Source organism: Olea europaea, unplaced genomic scaffold (assembly GCF_002742605.1).
Source record: "Olea europaea var. sylvestris unplaced genomic scaffold, O_europaea_v1 scaffold574, whole genome shotgun sequence".
Taxonomy (NCBI): domain Eukaryota; kingdom Viridiplantae; phylum Streptophyta; class Magnoliopsida; order Lamiales; family Oleaceae; genus Olea; species Olea europaea.
Genome location: NW_019264080.1, coordinates 90,243 through 116,182, shown reverse-complemented (window position 1 = coordinate 116,182; position 25,940 = coordinate 90,243).

Here is a 25,940-nt window from a genome sequence, read left to right as displayed (position 1 = left end):
CCTCCTCAAATCACTGTCTTTTGCAAAGAAATTCGCTCGTATTTTCTCTCTTCTCTCGGGGCACTCTCTTTCTTTTCTCTCTTGTGATTGCTCTCTCTTTTCCTCTCTAATGGCTATCTCAACATTTTCTCTCTTTTTCTCCAACTCACTATTTGCTCTCATTTTTTTTCTAACTCTTTTGCTCTCTTCTCTTCCTCACTTCTCAATTTTAATTGGTCCTCATAGACTTGCGCCGGTGTTAATGGCACGAGAGTAATGGTCCTTCCATCCTTAATGAAACTATATTGATTTTTATACCCATCATGCATAGCTTTCCTATCGTATTGCCATGGTCGCCCCAATAAAATATGTCCCGCTTGCATTGGCACCACATCACACACTAACTCGTCCTTATAACTCCCAATTGACAAATTAAGTAACACCCTTCGATTCACCCTCACCTCGCCACTCTCATTCAATCATTGCAATTTATAAGGTCTCGGGTGTCTCAACAATGTTAAACCCAATTTTTCTACAAGAGATACGCTAGCTACATTAGTGCAATTACCACCATCAATTATAACACTACATACCGTATTGTTGACGTGGCATTGAGTGTGGAAAATGTTCTCCCGTTGCAACTCCAAGTCATCCGCTTTGACGTGAGTAGTGAGAGCTCGCCTTGTGACTAGTAGATCCCCAACCGGCCCTTCAACTTTTTCTTCTTCATTAACACCCTCCAACGACGGCATGTCATCAAACTCGCCATCACTATCGCTCACAATCTGTCCATTATCCCGCAACACCATCGCCCATTTGTTTGGGTATTGAGAAGCAATATGCACCGTTTCCAAACACCTAAAACATTTGATGTCCCGATTGCGCGACGGTTGTGCCTCCGGTTTTGATATTGGTTTGCGTTTTCATCCTTGCCCTTTTGCCAATCATTTTTACCTCTAGGTGCAGCCCCGTTTTTATTGTTATCATCCCACTTCGATTTCCATGTTGGATTAGGAGTCGAAGTACCTAACGGTTACCTAGATGTCCCATTCCTCTTCAATTGCCTCCCGACCTTCATTGCCACATGTAACATGTCCTCGATTTCCACATAATGTTGCAACTCTACAATGTTTGCAATATCCCGATTTAACCCATTTAAGAACCGTGCCATGGTAGCTTCCCGATCTTCCTCCACATTAGCCCGAATCATAAGAATTTCCATCTCCTTGTGATAATCCTCTACGCTTTTCGATCCTTGGTACAAACCTTGTAATTTTTGATGGATTTCCCTATAATAGTGACTCGGAACAAACCTTCTCCTCATCAACATCTTCAACTCATCCCAAGTGCTAATTGGTCTTTCCCGACCCCTACGCCGTGATGTCAGTACTTGATCCCACCAAGATATCGCGTAATCCACAAATTCAAGCACCGCCAATTTTATTCTTTTTCTCCTCTGAATAATTATAGCACTCGAAAATCATCTCAAACTTCCTTTCCCAATCTAAATATGCTTCCGGATCGTTTCTCCCCTTAAATTGCGGAATAGTCATTTTAATACTTCCCAAATTTCCATCTACTTCATCTCCCAAGTTATTTCTACCCCGTCTTTCCATCATATCGCCCCTATGCCTCGCTCGACCCATATCAATGTCATTTTCATCAAAATCATCCTCATCACTACGATACTCATCCCGCCTTCCTCTCCTAGATTCACGCCTACGCGGCCCCCTAGCATTAGACATCTCCACTTGTCCCCGGCTAAGATTAGCAATTGTAGTACCCCATTTGTGCCATCCATTCCCCTTGCCTATCTACCTTCTCCTTAACATCACCAAGTACCCTTCCAAACCTCCTTATCATGTCCTCCGATGCATTGTTGTCATTACCATTTCGGCTTGAATTAGAACTTTCTCTTTCCGACATCATATCACACAATTTTTTTATGCCTCACAAAGATTTCACTCGGAAAATACTCACTATGGCTTTTCCCCTCTATTAAACTCACCACTCGGCCTTTTACCACTCAAAGTCTCCCTCCAAGCACTTCAAAGAACCAAGTGAACTAAATCAATTGTTTTACCGGCAATTCAAACAAACCGAATATTAATCAAAGACCACGAGACTCAAAGGATTTGAATAAGTGAAATAGATGAATGTTTTGACACGAATATGTGAATAGACTCAAAAAAAGAATGAAAGACTCGAACCCAATTAAATATCTCAAAAATCAAACACAATGTAGGAATTGTTGTTGGTAGAGAAAAACACAAAATCAAACAATGATATCAATTTCTTTAATATATATATTTTTTTGTTTTTTGTGAACAATATTTCGAGATGAACAGTACCTCGAATGTACAGTAAATCTTTTTTTCGTTTTTGTACTTTTTTTTTACTCCTTTATAAAAGAAGGTGAGTAAACTACCAACAACTCAACAAAGCGATGAAAAGAAAACAAGAATGAAGAAAAACTAAGAAAGAAAAATTAACGACCCAAACAAATAAAGAAAAGATATAACCTTCAATTAATTTGGAGCCAAAGCTCTGATACCAACTGATGTGAACTCCGTAGCAACGTTGACTACGAAACCCACAACAAAATTGACGAACCCAAGAAAGCCAATTTAATCCAAAGTTTAGGATTAACCTAAAAGAAAGTTGAACCAAAAAATCTAACAAGAACGACGCTTGAAAGACCCCTTGATCATGCAATCCAAGAATTAAATCCGGTTGTTTGAACGCCACAAGTTAACACTTGATAAATTCGAAGTTGTTCAATGAAGAACGATGAAGAGAAGAAAATACGCCTCACTTTAATTCAATATCAATAATATCAAAGGTTTTTTAACAATTGAATGGAAACTCCTATTTATACTAAACCTAAAAACTAGATAAAAATTGTGTAAAAGTCGAGCATAATCTCCAAAATATGGAAAAGAATCAAAATCTAACAAAATATGGAAAATTGCCAAAATTGGAAAATTCGCCAAATTTTTAGCCGTACGGCCGCATGGTGTAAATCCATGCGGTCGCATGGTTCAACTAAAATTGCACTTTTGATTTTCGGTATGCATGTGTGCAACCGCATGTGGTTTTGCCTGTGCGGCCGCATGGTGTTGTCTTCAGCCTCCGCTTTCGTCCCTTGATAACAAATTGATCCAAGTTGATTCGACTTTCGACCTGAACATCAAAGTTGCTCCATTTTGAGTCCCGAACATGATTCCATCAATGGTTTCTTGAACGAGCAATCCCATCGCTTGTTTCACTTGCTTTGTCCTTGATCGCGTCATTGGTTCGCCATCGATTATCAACGGGTCTCGTCTCGCACTTACCTTCGTCGGGCTCGACTCCTAGATCATATCATCAAGGCTTCATATTCGGCTTGATTGTTAGTGCACATCCTATCCAAAGTGAATGCGAACTTGTAACAAATCTCTAAAGGATTTATCAATGCTACTCCTACTCCTGCACCTTTAGAGGTTTTTGACCCATCGAAATATAAAACCTAAGGTTTTAATTCGAATGAATCAATTTCTAATTCAATTTTTTCAGGCATGTCAAGGCATGGATGATCGACCAGAAAGTTAGCCAAAGCCTGATTTTTGATTTCCTTTTAGAGTATGTATTGTATTTCGAATTCTGATAACACTAAAGTCCAAAGGCCTACCATTTGGTGTAAAATAGGGCGAGAGAACATATACTTAACCAAATTTACTCTATAAATCAAATAAACCGTTACGAGCCGTAAATTAGCCCTTAATTTCGTACATGTGAAATACAATGCAAGACATAATTTTTCAATGGCAGAGTAATTACATTCACATTTTATTAACCGTCTACTCAAGTAGTAAATCGCCATTTCTTCATCAAATTGGTCTTCTTGCGCGATCATTCCAGCTATTGATTCTTGTTCAGCCGATATATACACTTTCATTGGCCGTTCTTGGATTGATGACACCAACACTGGTGGACTTGATAAATATGTCTTTAAGTTTTCAAAAACCTTTTGATGCTCTTCTTTCCAGACGAATTTGTCCTGATTTTTCAGCTTTAAAAGCGGCGAAAAAGTTTTAGTTCACCTTGCACAGTTAGAAATAAAGCGTCTTAAAAAGTTTACTTGACCTAGAAACATTTGCAATTCTTTTTTATTGATAGGTGGTATGGCCTCTAAAATGACCTTCGCTTTATTTTTATCAAGTTCAATCCCCCTTCTGTGTACTAAGAAACCAAGGAAGTTTCCTGCATTAACGCCAAATGCACATTTCAAGGGATTCAATTTTAGTTTATATTGCTTCATTCGCTCAAATGAACATATCAATTGTTCAAAATGATCCTCTTCTTTAATTGATTTGACCACTATATCATCTATATACACTTCAACAAAATTGCCTATCATATCATGAAAAATCAAGTTCATTGGCCTTTGATAAGTCACTCTGCATTTTTCATGCCGAAAGGCATAACTACCCATTCAAAACATCCTAGAGATCTAGGGCATCTAAAGGCGATTTTGTGTAGATCTTCCTCAGCTATATAATTTGATTGTATCCTAAATACCCTTCCATGAAGGAATATATTCTGGGTCTGGCAGTCGAGTCTACTAGAGAATCTACCATAGGCATTGGATATTCATCTTTGGATGTGGCTATGTTTAGGTTCTTAAAATCTATGCACACCCTTAATTTACCATTCTTTTTTAATATTGGCACGATATTGGACAACCACTTGATAGATCTGGTCGTCCTAATAAAACCTGCTTTTAGTAATCGCTCTATTTCTTTCTCAATCTCAGGAAGTACATTAAAAGCAAAGCACCTAGGAGGTTGTTTATGAAGTTTAAATTTGGCTTGGTTGGCAATCTATGTTCCACCAAATCTCTATCGAAACCAGGCATATGTTAATATTCCCAAGCAAAACAATCCTTATATTCCTTTAATAAAGCGATTAATTTATCACTAACCTCTTGATCGAGCATCTGGCTAACGAATGTTGGGCGATCTTCCCCTTCATTGCCAATATTCACTTTAATCAGAGGGTATTGTGCTTGAGCATATCCAGGCTTGGTGATCTTCATTATTTCATCGTCCATTTCCCTTATAGGCACTTCTTCTTCTAAACAATCCACTTTGTTGACTTCTCGGCCAATATTTTGTTCCAACTCGAACACTGCCAATTTGTCTCCCAATACTTTCAAGGCTACTTCTTCTTTCGTCTCGTCTTTACATTCTTTATTGAAAGCCATTAATTTGGTTTTGAAGGCCTGAACATCGGCCATTTGCCTTTGTTGTTTACAACTCATTTAAAACTCCTTGATTACTTTTTTGCCAATTACTGACTCTTCTAGGGCCACTATGTTTGGCCTCATTTGACTGAACATTTCAGTGAGTGCATCTACTGAAAATGGCTCTTCGCTCTGTGCGATAATTTGAGTTTCTTCTCTATCTTGGACTACTCTAATAGGTCCGTAATTTCCTTCATACATGAACTTTTCCACTGAGTTTGTTTTCGCGACAAAAGGTCTATGATCTGCCTGCACCACTTCTGCTTCACCCTTGTCATTCTAGAAAACCAGGCATTGATGGAGCGATGAGGGTATGCAGCGACTTCCGTTTATCCAATCCCTTCCTAATAACACATTGTAACTAGTAGAACCATCTATTACGAAGAAGACTGTGGTCCTAGTAGTTGTCCTCACAGTTATGTCCAATGGTATAACCCCTTTAGCTGAAGTTGCTCCTCCATTGAAACTTGTAAGGATGACTTCTGTTGGAATCATATCACTTTCTGTCTTTACAAATTTCCTCATCATCCTAGATGGAATGGTGTTTATAGCTGCTCTATTATCGATAAGTACTTTCGTCACGGGTATACCGTTAACTAAAGCCTTAACGTACAATGGCCTCAAGTATTTAGTTAACTTCATGACTGGTCTCTTAAAAATAACTTTTTCGACAGCATTTATTTCCACTTCCTGCTTGTTCTTTGCTGAATTATCCTTTGTGATAAGTCAACATGCAGTATGTCGCACTGAACTTTTGCTTCCTTCATTTTTATTGTTTTATAATGCTTCTTCTTCGGTTACCCAACCTGTGGGAGGAGGCAATATTCTTGGAGGTGACCCATACTTTTCAGAGCGAGGTACTCTCCTTTTTCTGTTGGGTGTCCCATACAACACATAATAATCGAAAGAACGTCCAGATGGTTCTCCCAACAAATCCACTTCACGAACGTCTTCTCTATGTAGTTGCTTCAACAGGGTATTGTACGATACTCATCTCTTTCTTCTTTCTGCTTCCAGATTAATTTTCTCTTCGATGTCCGTCATACCATCATCCTCTTCATCATTGTAGGCCCCTCTAGAAGTTTGACATTCTTCACATTCCAGCACACATGCTTCTTCTTCGTTATTCTCCCTTTCTTCTTCTTCTTTCTCTATGTTCTTGAACTTATTGGCTAGTAAATAGTTATTAGCCATGACAGGAGGTAACGTACCGAACTGAATAGTAAGAGACTGATCTAGATCTTCTTCATCCCTTCTGTCTCGCCCAAACTTCGATCTTCCAGAGGAACTCTCTGGCAATTCTTCCATCGATTCACATGTACCAGTCTCTTCACTGTCTTTGAGAACATTTTGATTGGCTCCTCGAATAGTTTAGGCACCTTAGGACATGGCACTCCCTGTTGTTACCTCATCATTCGTCCATAATTCCGTTGAAAACGCCTTTGTTAGGTTCTAGTCATCTCGTTGAAGGGTATCACCCTTCCTGTATTATATTGGAACAAATGCCATACATTTGGTTGACGAGGTTGCGGCCTGAATGTTCTCCCATTATTTATTAACCTGAACTGCCTCTCAAAAGGCGGTCCCCTATAGAATGATGTACCTCGCCCTCTAACAGGCTGAGCGTTTGGGAAAAAACTAGAGCGATGGTGATGTTGCCATATTCCTGATTTCTCTGTATTTGCACTCACTTCTCCTTTACATTTTGCACACAGGACGTTTTCAGCCTTTTTAGGCTCCTTCCCTTTGATATGTTCAAAGATACTTGGGTGTGGCCCAGGGTCCTCCTCTCCGTCGTCCATAACCAACTTGAATTTTGGCAACTTATTTTTGAATCCAGTCGTCATCATGTTCACCCCGAGTGGTTGTGGAAAAAGGTTTTCATCCACTGTCATTTTCTTCTTATCCTCGAACGTAATTCGTCCTGATCAATGGCGTCCTGTAACACATGGCGAAAAATCAAAAAGTTGTTAGTCAAATGTGACCAAGCATTATGCCACTTATAATATCTTTTACCCTTGATTTGTTCAGAGTTTGGCAACTTATGTTTATCGCTCAGCTTTATCTGCTTATCCTTATATAGTTTATCAAATATAAGGTCAGCTTCGGTTACATCGAACGAGAACGTTCTAACCTTTTTGTTTTCATCTTTTATGGGCTCATCCTTACCCGATGATCTAGGCTTAGCCCTTATAGGATAAGTATACGCGTCTCCTTTGATTAATTCGGCCAAACATATTTCGATTTGATCTTGATATTCGTTATTAATGGTATGAACATCAAAATTTGGGTCTTTATAATAAGTCCCCTTACTAGAATTTTTCATTTGCTCCTCTTCTCTTATTAATCGTTCATACCTAATCACGTTTGCGCTCAATTGGAAAAGATCAGGAAATTCCCTATCTTAGAATTTCTTTTTCAAATCAAAGTTTAGACAACTTCGAGCGATTTTGACAAACTCCTTTTCAGGCAAAGGTACAAAACATTTACTTCAGACTCAGTCTTATAAAACTGAGTAAGGAACAATTGCTCCAATTGTTGCCATGTTTGAACACAGTTCGCTGGCAAATTAACGAACCAGGAGAAAGCTACTCCTGTTAATGAACTAGGGAACAACCTCATTTTATGGTAGTCTGTTACTTCACCACTTTGTAGTGTGAATCGCCCTACGTGTTCTAGAGTATACATCTCTCCTAAACCGGTAAATAATGAGAATTCTGGCACTTTATACCCTCTAGGCCATGGATATGCTTGGTCTATCCAATCAGGATATGGCGTTGTGTAAGTCGGCCTAATGATAGGACGTACCCCAAAAGCCATTTGATCTTGTACTATTTCCATAATTTGATTTCTCAACATGACGTTGGGGTCATATAGAATTCTTACAGGTTGGTTGATCGGTTGATTTGCCTGAAGCCTAATGTTTGGTCCTTGATTGGCAACAAAGTTGCCATGATTTGGGTCATTGTTACCATTAGCTTGAATATTACTTCCATCATTAACACGTGGGTATTCTATCCATTATTTAGGACATTGTCCCTTACATTTAGGTTACCCCCTAAGTTAGATGTACCATTACCACTATTCTAATTTGGCATTACACCACCCCCCTGGTTTGAAGTAGACGGACAAAAAGGTGGTTCTATCCCTTGATTTGGACTTAGGACTGGGAAATTATGTCCTACTATTGTCCTAGCTTGAAAGTGACTTGCAATAGGCACAACTGGCTGACAAATTTGGCCTACTAACTTATTCATTATTTCATTTAATGTATTCAGTTGTTTGTCCATGTTGTCATAATGTGCATTCCCATTTTGGGTAAATCTTTCCATATTATGAACATTTTGTAGATTTACCTGTTCAACGACATCCTGTGTGAATTCTCCAAGCAATGCATGCATGGTTCGAGGACTCAACTCTGTTATTGGTTCGTAATGACTGCGACTGCTCTGACTCTGTCCCTCTGTTCGTGGAGAGCTTTGCTGCTCCTCATATCGCTCGATCACAGACTGGACTCCTCCCTGACTTGCTACTTCCTTATCAAATTTGTGAGGCATATTGTTTTACTTTTTTATCCTCAACACCAAACACCAAGGTCCCACCGGGCGTGCCAAATTGTTTCGAGCGGGTAGTCGCTAACAATTAAAAAAGGGGATCAGACGATTGTGTAAGGAACAGACATCTTGAGACAAAGTCCCAAAAAGGGGTGTTTTATTGGCGATGATTTACAATTGAAAATAAACAGAATGCCTCCAAGGAGCGCAAGCACACGAGTACTAAAGGAAGTGTTTAAATTTAAACTAAGAAATTAAAGTTACATATTCTCTGTTTAAGAATGTTTGATTCGGGGTCCTTTATTCTATGTCTTCTCTTCCTTTTTATATTCCCTTGATGATTTCTTCGTGACAAACCGCTTGGAAACTGCTTGATTGTTTTATAACTACCCACTTTCTTTATGGTAACTAACTTGTCGTGGAACTGCCGTCTCTAACTGCTGCCATTACTTTTTATCGTTCAACCGCCTTCAACTGGGCTCCTTGAATCGTGGAATGTGATAAGATTACTCAATAACTGCTATTCTGGACAACCATAATATTTTATATTTGCTAAGATCTTGGGCGATTCGAAAGTTTGGGCGAGAATGGGATCATCGCTCTGGGCAACCGTAAGGTACTCCATTTGCTTAGATTTGGGCATCTTGCAAACTTCGGCGATAATATCATTGTGTTTGTGGGCTTTCACTACATTTATCAATAATCCTGTTTGGACCTTTATTCTGGACTCCCCTATTGAGCTTCACTTTTTGGACTATTTGATTTGGACTGCACTTTTAGTGTGTCAACAGTACTCAATAAAGAAACTTCTAGGAGTAAAAAAAATTCAAATTCACACAATCCTGGAAAATCAGCGCTAACCAATGAACTACTAAATACCATCAGAATATATCACAAAGTGTACGTACAATAAAAAATAATATCACCAAGCAATCACGAACTTTAATCAAAATAATATCACCAAACAATCACAACCTTACGAATGAACCCGCTTGTATTGCGACTGCCTATCTTCAGAAAAGAATGTGATGAGAAGTTGCCAAAATTTTGAACCACCGTCCACTTCTAAAATGACAAAGCAGAATTTGAACCAAATTCAGAAAAGAACGTGGGTGTCGATCTTCAGAAAAGAATATGGTAAGAATTTGCCAAAAAAATTGAACCACCATGCACCTTAGTCCACTTCTAAAATAACAAAGCGAATTTGAACCAAAAATAACAAAAAGACACACTTCAAGAATGACAAAGCAGAACATTCTCAAGCCAAAATCTTCACTGCCAACTCCAACCACCAATTGTCCACTTAATTCACCGTCCACCACCCACTTCAACGGTGCATCGTTTTCAAATTGCACAAGCATAGATTTGAGCTCTGATACCATGTGAATAATACAAACCAATTTGATAAAACAAACAAAGGAAAAGATCTAAAAGAGCGGGAAGAAGAAACTAATTATGAGAGCCTCCAAAGAATTAGGTTTCTAATTAAAATACATGGATTTATATATTACAAAGAAGTAAATAACAAGGAAACCTATGAAAAAAGGAAACTAAATATTATGCAATAATATTATATAGAAACTATGAGATTGTTTGGTTTAGATTTTAAACCAATTAAAATCAATTTTTTTTCATCGTTATTTCATTATTTAAGCCGTCATTTTTGAATTTCTCTCTCACAGGTAGGACTTACTTTATCTCTAACGGTAAAAAAATCAATTATCAAAATCCTTACCAAATAAGCACTATATGTGGCTAACAGATGTTTACCTCAACATGAAGGGAACCCTACTGCTACCAATGTTTGGAAGTTGGAGCTATGCATCAGTGACCAATGCCTGGTTCGTGACAAGGACCAATATTTGGTCTTTAGGGAATATCTAGTTGTTAAAGGTGTACATAAGACAAGGTATTGATCTGTATGAGGTAGCAATTTTCTCCAACGAACTGTTGCTCTCTGATGGTGAACTTTCATCGACTAAAATTTGGTCGTCGAACACTATAGATAAGAGTTGGTTGCTAAAGACTTTCACCGACGGTACATTAGCAACCATGCAGGACCATAGTTTTTGACCGTTACAAGACTTCTAGTGACCAAAGACTGCTTTTATCTACAAATCCTATTGATCGCTCGAGAAATTATTTTTTGTGGCTTGCGAGCACTAACTAGTACTTTGATAAACTCGTGAAGAGTCAAATTATTGCTGTAATGTAATGTATTGTTGGATATAATGTATGAACAATTTATTTTATTTTATTTTAAAAGCCACAATGCATCCGCAGTCTAGTTTGTTTGTTTTTCTTCCAATAAATTTCTTCCCCTTTTTATTGGAAGAAAAACAAGAACACAACTTGTCCACAAAAATCCATCGTCTATCTACTATAGAAATGATGGCAACAAGGGAGCCATATTATTCCCATTTCGGTAAATCAAATGACACGTAACAAATTTGAGTTGTTAAGAATAAAGCTACAATATCAGTAAAATAAAAAATGACTCCGTTTTGGGCAGAGATTTTTTTATTTTTGATCTAAAATTAGGGCATTTTCGAGCACGACTTTTAAGGCACAGAAGATTATGCCCATGTTTGAGTCACATTCTAAAAAAATGCATTATTCATGTCAAATCAATAAGAAATGTGTGGTTAAAAATAAGAAAAAAGTTTTAGATTTACGAGTAATATTATTTTACTGAAGAACGTGTGGTCGAAATGATATCAAATCACTGTTGAAGAATGTATTTTTATAAAAATAATGTGACTCAAACAAGCTTATATGTATTGTGGCAATTTATGTCAAACAAATGAGAGTACATCATAGGAAGCAAAACACACTAGTTCTCTCATTGAAGAAGTTGCCCGCATTTTTTTTGGATTCGAGGCAAGGAGAAGAACGAAGATCATTCAAGATTCATTAAGGAGATTCAAGAATTCGAGATTTATTTTCTCTTTTTCTTCCATTATTTCAAAATCTCGGTGCTGTATTCTTATTCAAATATGTACTTTGGCAATTCTACCATGATAGGCTAAAATTCTAGTTGCTAGGATTATGATCAAACCTCTTTAACTCTTTTATTCATAGTTACTCGTTTTTGGGTTATTTCTTGTTATTGTTTGGTTATTGAATTATTGAAATCCTATTGTCTAGCCTAATTTTCAGAGTGTTTTTCAGATTCTTGATTATAACAAGATGTAATTCATATTTTTAGCTCAAATAACAAATAACAATATGTCCTATAGGATATAAAGATATACTTCTATGCTTAGTGTAATCATATATACTTCTATGCTTAGTGTAATCATACATACTTCTATGCTTAGTGTAATCATTTGTGATATTATATTCAGCCTTTGTCTTTTATGTTTATTTATTTGTATCCTTCATTGAAATATAGCTTGGTCATAGAAATAAATTGGATTAATTTATTTTGAGAGAGAAAATTAACAGATAAAGTATATTGATTATCAACATAAAATATGAATTGGGTGATAACGGATAATTATAATTATTAGGACCATGCTACATGTATCGAATTTTTTTACCCAATCTCTTACCGACTAATCACAATAGAGGGTAAGAACCACATTTTGAAATTTTTTTATTCACTCGAGTCCCGCATGCATGTGAGAGGGGGTAAACAATTCGGTACATTTTTTGGGTATACAAATAGAATTATTCTAATTAAAATAGGTTAATAATAGTGGATTTGAGATCCTAGTGACTTTCATGATTAGAATAAACGATCCATGATTTCATTAGATAATTTAGCTAATAATTAGAAATAAATAAATAAATAACAAAAAATTAATCTTTTATTTTCCTGATTGAAGCTAGTTTAATTAAACTTGCAGCTATGCCACATGTATGGGAAAAATTAACGGAATTTTTATAGATTAACACTTGATAATTTTTCATTGGTTTTGTACTCCAATGTCATAGAAAATGCATGATAAGACATGAAATGTCATGTTTTACATCCATTAATACATTCATTTTTGTGATTAATTAACGCCTAAATGTACTAAGTACTCAAATATTTTGATTTAGGTCACAATTGGATGATTATGACAAAAATTGGAGGAAAGGAGTGAAGAAGGACCAAAGTGAAAGAAATCAAAAGATCAAGGACTGAATTGCAAATATCCAAAAGTTGAACCGGGAGACGAACTATGAAATGAAGATTCAAGAGTTTTAGAGGTCAAGTGAATGAAGAAAGAAGTCAAAGAGGTGAAATATAGTCGAAGTATAATCACACATCAATTTCCGATCGAAAAAGTAATGTACCGATTTTTAGCATCATATTGGGACCCATTTTCGACATGGTAGACGATCGAATTGGAAGATTACTTCTGAAGAAAAGTTATAGATCTTTGAGTTATCTTTTCAACTCAACTTGAATCACCTCAATCAGATATCGGGAGAGAAAATTATGACTAAAATACTGAAAACTGTCCGGCGGAGAAAATCGTATAACCATATGGTCGCATGGTTTGTTTTCCATGCGGTCGCACGAATTAGTTCAGCAATTTCTGGAGCCTTTTTTATTGTTCCATGCGATAGCATGGAAATATACCATGCGGCCGCATGGAAGGAATTCGAGGCGCAATTTTTTATTTCATTTTTCCGTCCAACCATGTATGGAAACAAATATTTTCACCACATAAATACCCTAATTCACCCTAGAACGTGAAAGAACGCCCCCAAATCACTTTTCTCTCTTTTGTGCTCTAAAATTGAAGATGTCTAGCTAATTTCTCATACTTAGTCGAGGATATTGAAGCCCCGAAATCTATTCAACTGTGAGATCGAATTGTTTTATTAGTTTAATTCATTTTTTGGGTATTGAACATTCTTTTGCACTTATTTTCAATGATTGTTGTGTTTAATTGCTAAGATACATACTAGTTTATTATTCATTACAATCTGCTACTAAGTTAAAATTGTTTGATTGATTTAACTTGTGAAGCAACTAGGATTAGTAATTTGCTGGTTTGGAAATTATTAAATCTTAGGAAGAATGTTTGAATAGATTAAATGCAAACGCTTGGCTTGTGTTATCTAATTCATTGATTTCTCTAATGTAAAGCTGTTATTGAATTAAATCTTAGCGCTTGTCTATAGTTGTTTGATTTTGCCCTAACTAATTATACTTAAAAAGGAATAGGAAATTAATTTGAATGGTAATTATTTTTCTAACGGTGAATATTCAAAATATGAATTGATTTATATTTGCATCTATGATCGGTTGTAAAATTTCAAAGGTGGATATTGACTCAGGCCAATGTTAGTTTTTTTTATTGCTTTAATCCAATTTATTAATTTGCATTGTTTTTAGTTAGAATTGATTTCAATACATTCAAAACCCCATTTTAGTTAATTTAGCATAGAAATACACTAATCACTTTTCGTGGGATCGATTCTTACTTCTACTATTACATTTGTTTTAAGGAGTATATGTTTTAATTTGGAGTGCCTACGACGGCACGGACTAATGCACCAACGTAGCACCTGTATGAATTCTATGAATAATTCTTAAAATTAATAAGTAAATAATCAGTCCATGTAAATTCGACACTTTACTTGACGTATATTACTTGAATACAATACCATTCCACATGGGGGATAATTCTGCAACATGTTTTTGGCACCATTTCCAATAAATTGATTAATTACTTTTTGCTTCAGTAAATTTATTTTCAATTCCTTTTCCTCTTTTTTTCCCCGCTTTTTAGCTCATCTATTTATTTTTCTTTGTTTCAATTTGCCGTCAAGGAAGGGAAATCGAGGGAATGACAAAAATACGAGATTGTAAAAAATAAAAAATAAACCAAAATTGATGAGGTCGACTTGTCCGTTGTGGACTCTATGACTATTCCAATTGTTGAAAATCAATCGAGCATCATGTATCCTCATGGAAAATCCAAACGTCCAACCGAGGCTTGATGCAACCAACTTGTTCTCGAACATCCTATTTTTCTTCCCGGAAATTATGATGGTCCACATTATCACTCACCCGCTTCCACTAGATTGGTGGTAGATTTAAATATTTGAGTGTGAACGAAAAAAAGCAATTAAGATAAGGCTCAATCCCTACCTTAGGATAAACATCACTTCGTGGACTGAGTTGGTTTAGAAATTTCCCATGAAATAATATCCTCCAGTCAAGATTGCCAATATCAAACACGATATCTCCATAGTCAAGAATAGTTTTGCTACACGTACACCGAATTTGACACTCCGGTCTACACACCCTCACATGAGAGGGGTCCCACGTAAGGGGAGTGTAAATTCCGGTGTACAAATAGCATTTTTCATTCAAAAATCTGATTCTGGAAGCTTTCAAAAGGTTTGGGAAAGATTCAAGAAACTGTTTAGGAAATGCCTGAATCACGAAATCACAAAGGGTATACAAATCCATTAATTATATTCCGGGTTGCTTCCATCCAGCCGATTTGCAATTGATTTAGCTTCCGATGGATCAATATTAAAAGACTTTCAGGGAAGCATATGAGTTGCTGAAGTTAATGAATGAGCAAGGTAATATGTGGCCATATAAAGGATCATAGAAGAACGTAGATATGGTACATTCGTCCCTACTGAAAGATTGATTCCTTAACTAAACATAGGTGGATGGGCTATCACATGCTCAATCAGTTAACTTTCAATATATATATATATATATATGTTAATCAAAGAAGTCATTCACGATTAAACCAAAATTTACACAAACCATTCAAAACAGAAATTTAAATGCAGGAAGTAAAGTGTAAACACAAAGATTTTTCGGCCGAAGTCCCAGAGGTTCAGCTTAAAGCCTAATCCCCTGTTGAGCATCCATTATAAAACGGATCTAGCTCGGTTGCACTAAAAACTCAAAATATGGAAGTCAAAATACAGAAGTACAGATCACAAGATAGTCACAGAGACTTATCTTTCTCCACGGGGATGATTGAACTATGCTTCTCACAGGAATCACTCAGATCACTGAGATCTGTTACAAAGCACTACCGAACTCAAGAATCACTCAGATTCTAGTCATTAATCACTCAGAAAGTTAAGCATTCATACAATCAGTAGTATTACAGTGAGATTACTGTATTTTCTCACTATTTTCTCTCAAGAAACCATATCACAGAAGAGAAAACACGAAGAGTTTTCAAAAGGAGTGTATGAACTCAAATGGCAGAGAGAAAACCCTAGAAGAAATGATGATTCCGCTGAGTGAAATAAGTCCAATCAAAGTAAATAATATCAGAAGCATCCAGAAGCCTGATCCAACGGCCACCATCATCACACGTGTCATGATCCAGTATAATGTTGTTATTTAAAAATGAAAGAAGTGTCAAACTTATTAAACACGATTTCAGCTTTAAAAATGTGGAAGCAATATGACCAAAGGTCCAGGGTTCGAACCCAACAATCTCCACCTTGCTTCCAACAATTTTGAGTATAGTGCAGCCAGGAGCTTAACCAACATTTTACAATTTCATTTGCTCTAGTTCCTGCACAGTTAGTGAAAAGAATCAATAGACAATATCTTTAAACAGTTCTGAAACTTATTTAAAGATATTACTTTTGTTCCCATATCAGATGGATTATGTAAAGTAGCAACTTTTGCAATATTTAACAATCCTTTTGATATTACATCTCTTATAAAATGATATTTAACATCTATATGTTTAGTTCTATCATGAAACATGGGATTTTTAGTCAAATGTATTGCACTCTGATTATCTAGAAAATATAAAGTAGGACTAGTGTTCACAAAACCAAGCTCATTTAAAAGACCATTTAACCATATACCTTCTTTGATGGCATCAGTAGCAGCAATGTATTCTGCTTCAGTAGAGGATAAAGCAACAATTTTTTGTAACTGAGATTTCCAACTAACAATAGTACCACAGAAGGTAAAAAAGTAAGATGAAGTGGATCTCCTGTTGTCTCTATCTCCAGCAAAATCAGAATCAGTAAATCCTTTTAGTATTACACCTTCTTTATTCATTTTAAATATTAATCCTATATCAGATGTTCCCTTTAAGTATTTCATCAACCATTTTACAGCTTCCCAGTGACTTTAACCAGGGTTGGCCATAAATCTACTCAAGACACTGATATTGTAGGCTAAGTCAGGTCTAGTACATATCATCAAATACATTATTGATCCTATAGCATTAGCATAAGGAATTCTTGACATTCTAGACAATTCATCTTCAGTTTTAGGACAAGCATCTGATGTAAGAATAAAATGATTTGCAAGATCTACATTCAAACATGTTAAATTTTTATAAAACTTTATTCACATAGTTTTTTTTATTTAAGAACAGCAACCCTTTTTCTTTATTTCTAACAATTTGCATACCAACAATCTTCTTGGCAGGGCCAAGATCTTTCATTTCAAATTCAGATTTAACCTTTTGTTTAATATTTTCAATTTCAGATTTGCAGCTCCTGGCAAGAAGCATATCATCAACATAGAGAATCAAGTAAAGAGAATTATTATTATCATTACATTTATGATACAAACATGTGTCATAGCTACTTCTATTAAAGCCAAGTTTTAACACAAATGAGTCAAAACGTTTATACCACTGTCTAGGAGCTTGTTTTAGCCCATACAAAGACCTTTTTAATAAACACAGTTTTATTTGGATCACCCTTTTCAAAACCTACAGGTTGTCTCATATAGATCAATTCATCTAAATCACCATACAAGAAGGCAATTTTAACATCTAATTGATCTAATTCCCACTCAAATTGAGCAACCAAAGCAAGAATGCATCTAATAGTGGTATATTTAGTTACTGGGGAAAAAATCTCATCATAGTCAACCCCTTGTTTTTGGGTAAACCCTTTAGCAACAAGTCTGGCCTTGTACCTAACATTATTGTTGCCCTCCTCCCCATCTTTAATTTTATATATCCACTTGCAATCAACTAATTTCTTTTCCTTAGGTTTGTCAACCAGATCCCAAGTCTTATTCTTATATAAGGAGTCCATTTCCTCCTCCATGGCAGCTAACCATTTCTTACTATCATTTGATTTTATAGCTTCATAATAAGAGTAAGGTTCAGTCTCAGTTTCATCTTGATAGGTGAAATAGGAAGCAAATTCATTAGTATTGTATCTAGCAGGTGGCCTAATTTGTCTCCTTTCCCTATCCCGAGATAATTGGTATCCATCAGGAGGTAAATCTGTGATATTAACAGGTTCAGTCTCACTCTGCTCAATATCATTTTCATTCAGATTTGAATCAGCATTTTCAGCTTCTAATGGTACATCATTGTTATTTCCAAATTTAATAGGCTCTACCTCAATCTGAGCATTATTATCAGAAACATTTCTTTGATTTCCTTCTAAACATGGCATGCAAGACTCATTAAAGACAACATCTCTTCTTATAATGACCCTATAACCTTTCTCACTATGTACCCACAGTCTATATCCCTTGACATTTTTAGTATATCCCAAAAACACACATTTTAGAGACCTAGGCTCAAGTTTCCCTATATTTTGATGTGCATATGCAGCACAACCAAAAGTTTTCAAATATGAGTAAATCACAAGTTTTTGAGACCACACAAATTCAGGCACATTATAATTCAAAGAACTTGTAGGACTCCTATTAATTAAATAAGCAGCAGTTTTTACAGCCTCCCCCCAAAATAATTTTGGTAGTCCTGAGTTTAAAAGCATGCATCTGACCTTATTTAATAATGTCCTATTCATCCTTTCAGCAGCGCCATTTTGTTGAGGTGTATAGGTGATAGTTTTATGCCTTAAAATGCCATGCTCTTTACAGAAATTATCAAAGTCAAAACTCTAGCCCATTGTTTGTTCTTAATGTTTTGATTTTTAAATCAGTCTGATTTTCAATTTGGGTTTTCCAATCTCTAAAAACAATGAAAGTTTCATCTTTAGTTTTCAAAAGAAAAACCCATATTTTCTTTGAAAAATCATCCACAATCAGCAAGTAATATTTAAACCCATACAAGGTAGATGTAGAAGCAGGCCCCCACAAATCAGCATGAACATACTCAAGAATTTTCTTTGATTTAAAGGTACTAAGTGAAAATGGGAGTTTAGTTTGTTTGCCAATTAAACACTCTTCACAATTTGAAACTTCACCAATGTTTGATTTTCCAAAAACACCTTTAGTTTTAAGAGCATTCAGACCTTTTGTACCAATGTGACCAAGTCTATCATGCCATAATTTTGCTAGATTAAAATCATCATTTAAAACTGCATTAGACAGACCTATAAGAGGTTTAGCATTTAAGAAGTATAGACCATGTCTCTTTGGGATATAAGTGACTAAATCATTTTCCCTAAAGATTTTTATTTGTCCTTGACCCAATTTTATGTCAAACTCCATATCATCTAACATTCCTAAGGAAATTAAGTTTCTTTCTAAATCTGGTACGAATCTGGTATTTCCTAAAAGTAAGATTCTGCCATTTTCTAAAAGAAGTTTTATGGTTCCAATACCTTTAACTTTGCAAGTCATGTTGTTCCCCATGACAACTTGTCCTCCATTAGACTTTTCAAAATTTAGAAAGTAGTTTTTCTTAGGACACATGTGGAAAGAACATCCTGAATCTAGAATTGCCTTATTCTGAGATCTTGTTTTATCAAAAAACTTCTTTTTAGGTTCATTAGAAAATTTTGAATGAAAGTTTGATCTACCAACAATTTTACTTTTTATCAGTAAATTTTCACCATATTGTTTATTGGTAGACTCAGATTTCAGTTCAAGTACCCTATTTCTTAAAGCAGTTATTATAATATCAGTGGTAAGACTATCCCTACCATACTCTAAGGCATTTTTAAGGTCTTTGTGTCTGTCACTAATGGAGTTCAACAATACCACAGCCAACTGATCTTCTGATAATTCTTCATCACAGTTGGTGAGGTCTTGGGTCAATTTGGTAAACCTATCAAGATTTTCTTCCAAATCTACTGAAGGATCCATTTTAAATGAGAAAAACTGTTTTAGTAAAAAACATTTGTTTGGGACAGTTTTTGGTTCATATTTAGCCTTCAACTTAGTCCATAAGTCTTCTACAGTTTTAGTTTATCCTATAGACCTGATCACATTGTCAGAAAGGTATAAGAAGATAGTGCTCCAGGCTATTTCTTCCAATTCAGTTTTCTTATCTTCTTCAATACCAGTAGGCCATGAATTTTCAAGAGCTTTAGCACATTTTAATTGCATCAATATAGCTCTCATTTTCTGACTCCACATACTAAAGTATCCCCTCCCATCATACAGTTTCAATTCAAACTTAGCAGTAGCCATACTGAGTATAACACTTAGTTAATACACAATATACAGTACTAAGTTCAAGAAACACACAGGAACATACACAGTTGGAGACAACAGCAAACTCAAAATCTTTTTAGTGCCAATTTAACAATACACTTTAAGCAAATTTCTCAAGACAGTAAACAGTTAATACTTATTACAAGAGGCAGTATTATAACTGAACAGAGATTTCAAAAACACTGTGCCTCAACTGACTTCTCCTACAAGATCTTCCAATTGTACTACTCACAGAGATGTTATCTCAGATTCCCAAGACTTCAAGAGTCTTTGGACAAAGACCAATCACTGGAGTTTTAATAGTACAAGGTAAATCAAGGGAAAAAATTCAGGAGTCAAGCAATATGAAATTACTAATTTTAAGATACAGGAAAGATCTCACCAAAGAGTTCGTAAGAACTCAGATTCCTCCATCAACTGAGTTGACTGTCATTTGAAGCAGGTTTCAGAAATCCAGATTAATCGAGAAGTCACAAAGCTCTGATACCACTGTTAATCAAAGAAGTCATTCACGATTAAATCAAAATTTACACAAACCATTCAAAACAGAAATTTAAATGCAGAAAGTAAAGTGTAAACACAAAGATTTTTCGGCCGAAGCCCCAGAGGTTCAGCTTAAAGCCTAATCCCCTGTTGAGCATCCATTATAAAACGGATCTAGCTCGGTTGCACTAAAAACTCAAAATATGGAAGTCAAAATATAGAAGTACAAATCACAAGATAGTCACAGAGACTTATCTTTCTACACGGGGATGATTGAACTATGCTTCTCACAGGAATCACTCAGATCTGTTACAAAGCACTACCAAACTCAAGAATCACTCAGATTCTAGTCACTAATCACTCAGAAAAGTAAAGCATTGATACAATCAGTAGTATTACAGGGAGATTACTGTAATTTCTCACTATTTTCTCTCAAGAAACCATATCACAGAAGAGAAAACACGAAGAGTTTTCAAAAGGAGCATATGAACTCAAACGGCAGAGAGAAAACCCTAGAAGAAATGATGATTCCGCTGAGTGAAATGGGTCCAATCAAAGTAAATAATATCAGAAGCATCCAGAAGCTTGATCCAACGGCCACCATCATCACATGTGTCATGATCCAGTATAATGTTGTTATTTAAAAATGAAAGAAGTGTCAAACTTATTAAACACGATTTCAGCTTTAAAAATGTAGAAGCAATATGATCAAAGGTCCAGGGTTCGAACCCAACAATATATAACGTGTGGGTCCAATAATCTATTAGCCGAGTATTATTTAGTCACCACTGTCCACTGATTCATCACCAACTAAGCGAACTGATTATGGTCGAAACTTTCAACGACAACAGAGTAATCTGTATTCTCAAATATATAATCCGGGTTGGAAGAATCTGTTGAAAAAAAATAAGTTACAAAACTTTCAAATTAAATATTAAAAAATTTCAGTTTTTCATTTTAATTTTTAAGTTATCAGTGTGTGTGTGTGTGTTTTTTTTGTGTTTAATTTTAGATTAAATACAAAATTTAATCCCATTATTATATTTGTAACATATGTTGAATTTTTTAATTTTCATAATGAGATGGTTGAATTCTTCTACTATAAAAAGGGGTGGATTTCACATTCTTTGACACAACAACAAAATCAAACACAAAATACTCTCTACTCTCTTTTCATACTACTTTCTTATCATACTACTCTCTTGTCATTTTATCTTATTCTATAAACTTTTGGCTATTGATAAGGACTTGTTTTTTCTCTCCCTGTGGTCATGCCCAAAGGAAAATCGACTACGAGCTATAAGGGTTTTATCTTGGAGTCTTGCAGTGCCGAAAGTACCCACACAAAAGGGAGGCCACACGATTTTAGAACAACGATTATCGCGACTCTCTTAGGCCAGCTTTTCTAACTCTATTCTCATATTTATTTTATTTGATTCATGGTTATAATTGATAGTACATTGCACAAATCACATTAATTTTTACAACAATCTAAAGTATTGTGTTGTTTGTGTGATAATAATACTTGGTAGTTGCTAACATACTCATTGTTATTATGCTTCAATTTTTTTATTCTATTAAATTTTAGAACCTTTTATAATTTTCATTTTGAAACTTACTACATAAATTTTCATTTTGGAAGCTCATAGAAATTTTATTGATTAAGTATTGCACTCTTCAAAATTGCTTCCATATTTTTAATTTTAAGCACTTATTTCATTTTGATAACTTAGTAGAAAATTTTAAAACTTATATTATTTACTTGATTGATTGATTTGAACATAAAATTAAATTGTGACTATGTCATTTTAAACTTCGATATTCATTTAATTTGTTAAATTGTTACTTGGAATATTTGAATTAATATTGTCAAGTTTTAAATATTTGACTTTTAATTGAAAATTTTATTGTTGGTATTATTCATTGACAAATTTATATATATTTACAGTTACTTCTCTTTGCCTTAGTAATTTGTAGGGTAAGAATGTCATCTCGTGAAGATACTAATAGTGCTAAACAAGAAAACTTTGATGGAAAAATTTTTTAAAGATGGAAAAAACAAACGGAATATTGGTTGACCGTTTTAGGGTTAATTTCTGCTATAAAAGAAGATAAAGAAGGTAGAGAGTCTACCTCTTGGTATAACCCATAGCAAATTGAATTCCATTGTTATAATCGAATTTTAAGTGCTCTTTTTGATAGACGTTATAATAATTATCAAAATATCAAGAATTCTAAAAAGCTTTGGAAAACATTAGAGGAAGAATATGAAATTGATGATGCTGGAGTCGATAGATTTAATGTGTCAACCTTTAACAAATATGTTATGGTGGACGAAAACCTATAAATGAACAAATCCATCACTTTCAAGATTTACTACAACACATAGAAGAAAAGGGTCAAGTTTTAGTGAGAACTATAAGGTTTCATACCTTATAGATAAACTTCCACCTTCTTGGTCGGACTTTGCTAAAAGTCTTAGACATAAGCAAGGGATTTTAACATTGAACCAAGTATTTAATTCCTTGAGAATAGAAGAACATCATAGAAATCGTATCAACAAAGCTAGTGAATCACATGCTAAGGCAAACTTGGTAGAAAATTCAAAAAACCCTACTAGCTCCTCAAAGCAATTTAAGACTCGAGGTAATAAGTTAAAAAAAAAAAGTTCACCATTATAGGAAAAGTTTCCAATCTAAGAATAAGTACACTAAGAATAACAAAGGCAAAAAGAAGGATGAGCAAGGGCCATGTTATGTATGTGGAAGAACCAACCATATTGCTCAAGATTGCTACTACAAAAAGACTAAGGAGTACAAACTTAAGGACAAATTTCAAAAGGATCAAGTAAACATGTTGAAAGATGGTGGACATTTCACTAGGTGTGAATCACCAGCATCTTTAGTCAATTTTACTTATAATAGTAATGAATAGTGGTTAGATTCTGGAGCAAATGTTCATGTTTGTTCTGATAAGAGTTTGTTTAAATCTTATCAGACTTCAAGCGGAGGAAGCGTGACTTTGGGAAACGTCGCTCTTGTATTGGGAATTGGAAGTGTCGAGCTTAAGATTACGTCCAGGAAAAGTTTAATTTTAGATCAAGTTTGCCATGTTCGAGAAGTTAGAAGAAATTTAGTTGATGGATCACTTTTAGTTCAACAAGGTTTTAAACTTGTAATGAAATCAAATAAGGTGGTTATAACAAAAAATAATATTTTTGTTGGGAAAGGTTATATTGGTGATGGATTGTTTAAATTGAATATTATTGAAAATCTTTATCGTGATTCTTCCATGGTTCTTCATATGGAAGTTAGTTACTTGTGACATGAACGATTGGGTTATGTTGGTAATATGAAGATCAAGAAACTTATGGATCTAAACTTGATTCCAAAATCTCAAATTGGTAATAATAAGTGTGAAGTTTGTGTATAAGCCAAACAAACTAAGAGACCTTTTAAATCTGTTAGAAGGGACACAATCCTTTTAGAATTGATTCATAGTAATGTTTGTGATTCTAATAAATTGCCAACAAGAGCTGGTGACAAATATTTTGTAACATTTATAGATGACTATTCTATATTGCTATATTTATTTATTGAAAGCGAAGGATGAAGTCTATGATAAGTTCAAAATCTATAAAGTGAGGTTGAAAATCAATTAGAACGTAAGATAAAAATTTTGAGGTCTGATAGAGGAGGAGACTATATCAGGAATAATCTTAAGGATTACTGTGAGGATAATGGTATAATTCACAAAGTGACACCTTCTTATTCATCACAATCCAAAGGTACTGTAGAAAGGAAGAATAGAAATTTAATGGATATGGTAAATGCTATGCTCATAAGCTCCGGAGCACCTGAAGACTTATGAGGTGAAGCTGTCCTAACTTCTTGCTATATATTGGATCGAGTAACTGTTAAAGATAATATTAAAACTCCATATACCTTATGGAAAAAGAAATCTCCTAGGTTAGATTTTCTACAAGTGTGGGGGTGTTTGACAAAGGTAATTATACCTGATCCTAAAAGAAAGAGAATAGGACAAAAAACTGTAGATGCTGTTTTTATAGGATATGCTCAAAATAGTAGTGCAAATAGGTTCTTGATTATAAATTCCGAAGTAAGTGACATTAAAAATAATACTATCATTGAAGTTAGAGATGCTACTTATTTTGAAGATGTTTTCCCATTTAAAACTACAATTTCAAGTGAACCCTCGACTTCTAGGAAAGTGGTTTTAAATAATACTCCATCTAATTCATCTTTAGAAGATAAAGTTGAACATGAACTTAGGAGGACTAAAATGACTAAGAAAGAGAAATAATTTGGAGAAGAATTCTTTACATAATTAGTTGAAAGTGAACCTAGAACATATAAAGATGCTATGATCTCTACTGATGCACCTTATTGGAAAGAAGCCATCAAAAATGAGTACGAGTCAATTATACAAAATAATACTTGGGTCTTATGTGATTTACCTCAAGGAAGTAAAGCAATTGGATATAAGTGGGTATTTAAAAAGAAGTTGAAACCTGATGGAAGTATAGATAAATATAAAGTTAGGTTAGTAACTAAAGGATTCACCCAAAAAGAAGGAGTTGATTATTTTGATACAAATTCTCCTGTTACTAGAATAACTACTATTAGAACATTGTTAGCATTGAGTAGTATTCATAAATTAATCATTCATCAAATGGACGTTAAGACTTCATTCTTAAATGGTGATTTGAATGAAAAAATATACATAGAACAACTAGAAGGATTTAAAGTCAAAGGACAAGAACATAGAGTATGTAAATTAATGAAATTGTTATATAGACTAAAACAAGCTCCTAAACAGTGACATAAGAAGTTCAATAGAGTTATACTAAATTATGAATTTAGAATTAATACACACGATAAGTGTGTATATTGCAAAGGAGTAACAGTGAGCATGTGATACTTTATTTATATGTAGATAACATATTAAAATTTGGAACAAATTTAGGATTTTTTAATGATGTAAAGATTTATTTGTAAAAGAATTTCGAAATGAAAGATTTGGAAGAAGCTTATATAATTTTGGGAATGAAGTTAATAAAAACTTCTGAAGGAATTTCACTAAATCAATCTAATGCTATTAAAAAGATGTTGAAAAAGTTTGGACATTATGACAATAAACCAGTTTCCACTCCATATGATTCAAATGTACACTTGAAGAAGAATTTAGATTAACCAGTTTCGTAATTTGAGTATTCTCAAATTATTGGATCTTTGTTGTACATAGCAATTAGGACAAGACCTGATAGCCTTTGCTATTGGGAGACTTGGTAGATATACTA